At 56.2% G+C, this 7,133-nt stretch overlaps 1 long non-coding RNA gene across 2 annotated transcripts in view; it reads left to right on the forward strand.

Moving 5' to 3' along the window:
• The first annotated feature begins 3,477 nt into the window (after nucleotides 1-3,477).
• Nucleotides 3,478-7,133, forward strand: part of LOC102436024 — a 10,412-nt gene continuing 6,756 nt past the window's right edge. The window contains exon 1 of one of the 2 annotated variants that reach the window (XR_001346069.2): nucleotides 3,478-3,601. This is a non-coding gene — a long non-coding RNA (uncharacterized LOC102436024). The remainder of the gene's footprint in view (nucleotides 3,602-7,133) is intronic. The other variant, XR_002827025.1, reaches the window with a different exon arrangement.

The raw sequence follows: 7,133 nt of genomic DNA on the forward strand, positions 1-7,133 counted from the left end.
GAGGAAGATAGAGGGGGAGAGAGAGAGAGAAAATCATCAATGATGAGAGAGAATCATGGATTGGCTACCTCCTGTACGCCCCCCACTGGGGATTGCGCCCACAACCTGGTTTTGTATCCTGACCGGGAAATGAACCCTGACCTCCTGGTTCATAGGTCGAAGCTCAACCAAGGAGCCATGCGGGCTGGGCTACCATTCACTCTGTATGGAAACAATGGTAAGGAATGCAGGGGTGGTTACCAGGGGCCGACAGAAAACCAACAGTCACAGCCCCCACACTGTGGGGAAGCACAATCCAGGCGACTCGTTTTCCGTGGATCGGGGTCAGTGTCGTCTCGGTTGTTTACAGCACATGATTGTTTCTGTGAATAAAACCTACAGCAGGAAGGTGTAGCAGGTGCTCTGGCTCAGTTGGCTTCTGCCTATGGGTGTCTCCTGGGCTGAGGTCATGCAGGACTGTGGTCACCGCACCCCATAGCGGTCACCACGCCCCGAGGGCCCTGGGTTCCAGTACGGATCTACCCCTCCTGCCCCATTTGGTATTTTCTGCCAATGCAGGTGTTACCCAGGAAACCGAGCATAACCAGGCCCTGGGGGTGTGAACAAGAACGACAGTGAGAGCAGTAGGAATGGGCAGCACCGTTCAGCCCTCGCATCTGTCGACTCCTTTCTAGACATGAACGTATTAAACCCTCCAGTCCGCTGGGGTTGTGACCACTGACCTTTCCTACGTAGCAGGAGGGCAGCTACATGCCATGTCCAGGTCGACCCTTCCAGGTGGAGGCACAGAAGTGCAATCCACTCTGTCTGACTCGGGGGCTGGCTCACCTCCCAGGGGCCTCTCCCCGGTCTGGGGACTGGATGCATGCCCGGGCTGGGCAGGTGCCACTCCACCTGTTCCCATCTTTCCTCTCTGTCCTGGCACAGAGGGGCCAGACCCAACCTATGGAGCTGTTAACATAGAAAACATTCAAACCTGGGAAGAATTTTTTTGTGAGTTTATTTGAGCCAAACTGTCGACAATTGCCGGGAAGCAGCATCTCAACGGATTGGGATAAGGCTCCAGAGAATGGAGGGTTTTCACCTTGTTTTACACATTACAATCAGAGGAGGGGACGTAGGTGGGTTACAGGAACTCCACTGGTGATGGATTAGACAGGCGGGAAGAAGCAAACTGGGGAAACCCCTGGGATTGGATAAAAGTAAAAAGATAGACACACACTTACTAGTAGGTGGGTGCAGGACAGTTAACAGTCAAAGTTAACATGATAACAATCACAATGAAGGAATCTGTGGTCTCCGTCCTGGCTCCATGGATCCAGCTTGTGCTCTCATGGATCTGGAAAAAGGAAAGTTACAAGTTACCTCACATCCCATAGAGGTGTTATCCTAGATGCAAAAAGACAACAGGCTCAGTAAAGATTGAAAATTGATCTTTGTCAGGGAAGATATTGGCCTAGGATGTGACTACCCATATAAACTGCTTTTTAATTAAAGGTTTTTATTTCAGACCATCCTGTGTGGTCACTTTAGGTCGCTGAGTTTGCAAGGTCGCCGAGTTTGCAAGGTCACCACACAGGCCTCCCCTGAGCTGGTCAGGTCAGCATGTGGCCCTTTTTTCATCCACAGACCCAAGACGGGCTCTGGGAACAGTGCTGACCTGGGCCTGGAACTGGCCCGATCCAGGGAAAAGAATGTGTCACTTGAGTGAGCAGGTGGGGCCCGAGGCAGGTGCTCCCCGCAGAGCCCTCTCCACCGGGAACTCACGCTCCAATAAACGCCCGACACAAACAGCTCCTGCCTCCGGGCAGCCTGGCCACGCGGCCTGTGTGACCTGGAGCCCAGCCTCCGAAGACGTGACCCAGACAGGCGGTCACCAAGGTCGAGTGCAAGTGAGAGAACAGGGAGACGTGTGGGGGTCACCCCCAGTCTTTCTGGGCCATGTCGGCCTCCAAACAACACAGGAGCCGAATCATCACATAGACTAACCATGGACCAGTGGACAGAGCTAAGAGGTCTCGGCTGTCTGCCCCTCACCCCTCCATTCTGGAGTGAAGGCTGGTCACACCAGGTGCTTTCAGGCTCTGCTTCTCTGCACCACACGTGCGAATGTGCCCACCTGGAACATGGTACCAGGGGAGACACATGCTAGCTGGGCCTGGACGCTGCCCAGCACGTGTTCAGGCACCCCCCTCGGCCACTCCCCACTTCTCACAGTACGTCTGACCCTCTCCACTGTCCTCAAGCCCCCCAGCTGCCTTCCTGGTCACGGTCAGGAAAGGGCCTCCTCTCATAGCTGACAGGAATGGGACAGCAAGAGAGCAGTCAGCCCGGCCGGTGTTGCTCAGTGGTTGAGCATCAACCTAAGAGCCAGGAGGGCCTGCTTTGATTCCTGGTCGGGGACTAGTCTCTCGGGAACCATAGAAACCATAGAAACTTCCTAGGAACACACGTCTGTTGTGTACAAAGAAGCTCCAGACCAGAGGTCAGCTGGTAGAGCAAATGAAACAGCGATGAGCCTGGCCTGCGTGGCTCAGTGGTTGAGTGTCGACCTATGAACCAGGAGGTCACAGTTCAATTCCCAGTCAGGGTACATGCCCTGGTTGTGGGCTGGATCCCCAGTGTGGTGCGTGCAGGAGGCAGCCCATCAATGATTCTCTCTCATCATGGATGTTTCTATCTCTCTCTCCCTCTCCCTTCCTCTCTCACATCAGTAACAATATATATTTTTTTAATATATTTTATTGATTTTTTACAGAAGGAAGGGAGAGGGATAGAGAGTTAGAAACATCGATGAGAGAGAAACATCGATCAGCTGCCTCCTGCACACCCCCTACTGGGGATGTGCCCACAACCAAGGTCCATGCCCTTGACCGGAATCAAACCTGGGACCCTTCAGTCCACAGGCCGACGCTCTATCCACTGAGCCAATCCGGTCAGGGCAGTAACAATATATTTTAAAACAAGAAAAGAAAGAAAGGCTGATGTTGGCCAATGGAGGAGAAAGTTCCCTGCAGAAGCGAGAGTGAGAGAGCAGCCTTCCTGGTGAAACTGCTTCCACGGGTTCCATGAAACAGCTGCTCGGCTGTACCCGGGGGGAGGGGACTCTGAGGCCGGCTTGCTGGCAGCTGGCTTGCTGGTCCCTGCTGCCCGAGGCCCCTTGTCACGACCCTCTGAGCCATTCCCACCCAGGGGCCTGGGCATGAGCCCCTTCTCCAGAACTTCTCCAGGACTCATCAGAACTCCCAACCTGGCGGGGATTGGGGGCATAGAGCAGCTCAGGTGCCACCTCAGGGCTCCAGGCCAGAGCTCCCCCCCTCAGCTGGATGGGGAGTGTGTCCACCTGACACGCAGACGCAGGTGAACCACAGGAGGGGCTGCTTGTAAGAATTTCCCTGATTGCGACACACCCTACAGATCTGTCCCTGAGGTTGCGCAACCCTCTCCCCTATAAAGAGGGAGGCGCTGCGGCCTCTGGAATCTGTGGCTGGGCCTGCAAGCCTCCTCCTCCTCCTGCCCTCGCCCAGCCTGGCAGCCAACATGAGGCTCTTCCACATCCTGCTGCTGCCTCTCTGCCTGCTCTTTGCCCAGGTGGGCCCAGGTGAGCTGGGGACCCTCGGGCACTGTGCCCAGGGCGGGGGACCAGGTGAAGGGAGCTGTGAGGACAGCTGCAGACACTGTGCCCTGAGGGCAGAGGCTTCAGACAGAATCCCGGAGGCCCAGGGCTGATGGCTGGCTGTGGGCTGCCCCTGGGTCTGCCTGCCGCCCCCTGACCCCCTATGTGGAGTCTGCAGGGTGAATGCCCCAGGGCCTGAGCCCAGCTGCTGGACCTGAGGGCTCATGCCCGGCTCCCTGTCTGACCCCTAGGGCTCCATGCCCTCTGCCTTGGCAGCTGCCAGTGCCTCCCAGCCCCATCAGGTCTTGGGCATCTAGAAAGGACCCTCCGTGGGGCCACCGACTCCACCTGCGAGATGGCCCCTCGCCAGGGAGGCCGGCTTCCTGTGCTGCTGCCAGGGGCGCAGGCTGCCAGCCCCAGGTCTCCTGGGTCACGGGGAGGGGCCTCCCAGGTGCCTGGGTGTAAGCAGGTGCTGCCCGCCCTGCCCACAGGCAGCTCACGGCCGTGACTCACCTGTGCTGGCAGTCAGGGCCCAAGGGCGGCCGAGACCTCCCCTGCAAAGCCCTTCACGCTCTGCTGGCTGGGACACCTCCCCAGGAGCTGCCAGCTCCTCTCGTCAAAGCAGCCAGGCCCTGAGTCAGACAAGGCGGGACCTTCGGGAGGAATCTGGGAACACGTTTCACCCGGGCCTGTCCCTCACTCGCTCTGGCCTGGAGCACGGCGCACTCTCTGGGGTTGGTCTCCTCTGTGAAACCAGGGGGCGGGGGATCTGAGGGACCCCAGCTCTGAAATGCTCTGAAAGACCCGATCCTGCTCCTCTCCAGGCTGTCATTTTGTCAGACAGATGTGACGGCTTTACTCCGGTTATGCCTCGGTGTGCCCATCTGGAAAGTGGGTGGGAAAGTTTTCTAACGCAGAGGTTTTAATGTTGCTGGTGGGAAACCTTGGAGAGGTGGGCAAATCCCATCAGAGACTTGTCTTTTCTCAAAAGAACATTCTCTCCTGCTCGGCCAGGGCGGGCCCTGTATGGGCGTGCATGTGTTGTGACACCCTGATTCTCGCGCTCACAGGCGTGTGTGTGTGTGTGTGTGTGTGCGTGTGCGTGTTTGCACATGTGTGCATATATGTGTGTGAGCATGTTTGCACATGTGTGCATGTGTGTGTGTGTGTGTGTGTGTGTATGGAGTAGCCGTATAGCATCTCTCAAGGAGTTCAGTTCAGACTCAGAGAGTCCGAATGCTGCGTTGTTGAAAACACCAGTGCTCCCCACGATGCAGGAGCAGTGTCCTGACTCATCCCTCTGACGGAAGCACTAGCTGAGCCCTGCCCCGTGGCCCATGGGTTGGAGCACCGTCCTGTGCACCAAAAGGTTGTGGGTTTGATTCCTGGGCAGGACACATACCTAGGTTGCAGGTTTGATTCTTGGTCTGGGTGCATTTGGGAGGCAACAGATCCATGTTTCTTTCTCTCCCTCTCTCCCTCTCTCCCCCTCTCTCTATCTCACTATCTCTCTATATTTCTCTATCTCTCCATCTCTCGATTTCTCTATCTCTCTATCTCTCTCAAAAAATCAACAGGTTGAGGATTAAAAAATCAATCAATAAAGCAGGAGCTGACACTGTGGAGCAGGTAGTAAATTCAGGATTAGCTCAGATACTCCCAGGCAGGCTACTCTGCTGTCTCCTCCGACAACACGTCAATCCTTCTGCACAAACCGGCCTGTCCATGGTCCTCAGAATGGGGACAGGACGCCTCAGGAAGGCCTTGGGGGTAGCGGCTGTTCTGCAAGGGGAAGAGCTGTGCCCATCGCCAGCTCCGGGCTGAGGCTGGGGGGCTCTGGCCACCTTGGGGCCCTGCAGGCACCACGTCGCCTGCGCTGCGACCTCTGTGTGAGATGTTCCTGCTGGGAACGGGGCCACAGGAAAGGCCGTACCTACACAACTATCTTCACGGGAATGTGTGTGCCGTCTGAACGAGGTTGGGAGGGGTGTGGGGGACAATGATCCCCCACCCCCACCCAGTGCCTTTGCCTGCGATCCGAAGCCCCACAGTCTCTGCTTGACTCCCCGGGCCGTGGGCTGGGTGTTCCTGTGGGTGTTGGTGCCGTGGTCCTGGCTGTGTGGTTGTTAGGGTGGCTGCTGCCCCTATTCCTGTCGCTGCCACGGGGGCATGGACGGCTGTGGGATCCACGTGATCACCAGGTCCGAGCTCAGTGCAGAGAGGGAGCCTGCTGCTTCCGGCTCTGCGGGGTCCCTGACGCACCCCTGGCTGACTTGGGTCCCCCAGTGGGCTCAGCCCATCCCTCTCCTGGAAGGGCCATCAGAGCTCATTTAGTCACCTGGTGGGCTCCCAGGTGGGGAAACCGAGGCATGCAGGAGTGGGCAAAGGAGAGCTGCAGTCACGGCCGGAGACCACAACACTCCTGTTCGTAGTTTTCCTCTCTCTCTGAAAAAAACACACAAAACAAAACAAAACAAAAAATATATATGCATTGCCCACATTTATTTCATAAAAGTGGTCTTTCTGTGAGGATAGAATGATGTCAGAATGACACAGTGACCTGGGTCCCTGAATCGGCTCTTCAGGAACCTAGCCCAGGTGTCTAGAAATTAAGGCCATTTGAGGCTGCCCTGGCTGGTATCTCAGTGGTTAGAGCACCAGTCAGCACACCACAGGGTTGTGGGTTTGATTCCTGGTCAAGGGCCTTACCTGGGTTGCAGGTTCGCTCCCTGCCTCCTGTAATGGCGTGTGGGGGAGGCAACCAGCTGATGTTTCTCTCTCACATCAATGCTTCTCTCTCTCTCCCTTCCACTATCTCTGAAAAGCAATGGAAAAAATATCCTTGGGTGAGGATTCACAAAAAGAAAGAAAGGAAAAAGCAGTCTGTGGCTGTCCACTCTCTGCTTCAGCCAATCTTTAGCTCACAGCTCCTATGGGCAGGCCCTGCCTGGGGGGAGGGGACACACAGGAGAACACAGCCCTGACCTGGTGACTCTACATGGTAGAAGCTGGGCTGGGGAGGCTGGGGAGGAGCAGGGTTGTATAATTAATTACCCAATGACATCGTGTTGAAACACCGGCCAGGGCAGGGTGCTGAGGGCGCACGTGACTGTGGGTGGGAGGCGACCTGGCCTGGCAGGCCAGGAAGGCTTCCTGGAGGAAGCTGAGAAGCAAAGGAGAGTGGGGGTGATTTTGGTGTCCATGGTATTTTTAAAAAAGTAAAATTGAATTCCTCTCGGCATTTAAAAATCAGGATTTGTCCCAGACAATTTAGATTTTTTGATCTTCTCTTACAAAGACAAACAATGTGGCAACAGTGAGCTGCAGCTGAACAGGGCTGCTGGTCCAGCTGAACTGGCTCCCCAGGTTGCCACAGGCCCCCCCACTCCCTGTCGCCTCTCCTCAGCCCACAGCACAGATGTGTACCATCTCCCAGCTGCTGAGGGCGACGGAATTTACAGTCCTCATTGACAGTGGGATTGGTGGGGGGGGGGGGGGGCAGGATCAATCCAGACCC

Source organism: Myotis lucifugus, unplaced genomic scaffold (assembly GCF_000147115.1).
Source record: "Myotis lucifugus unplaced genomic scaffold, Myoluc2.0 scaffold_740, whole genome shotgun sequence".
NCBI classification, from domain to species: domain Eukaryota; kingdom Metazoa; phylum Chordata; class Mammalia; order Chiroptera; family Vespertilionidae; genus Myotis; species Myotis lucifugus.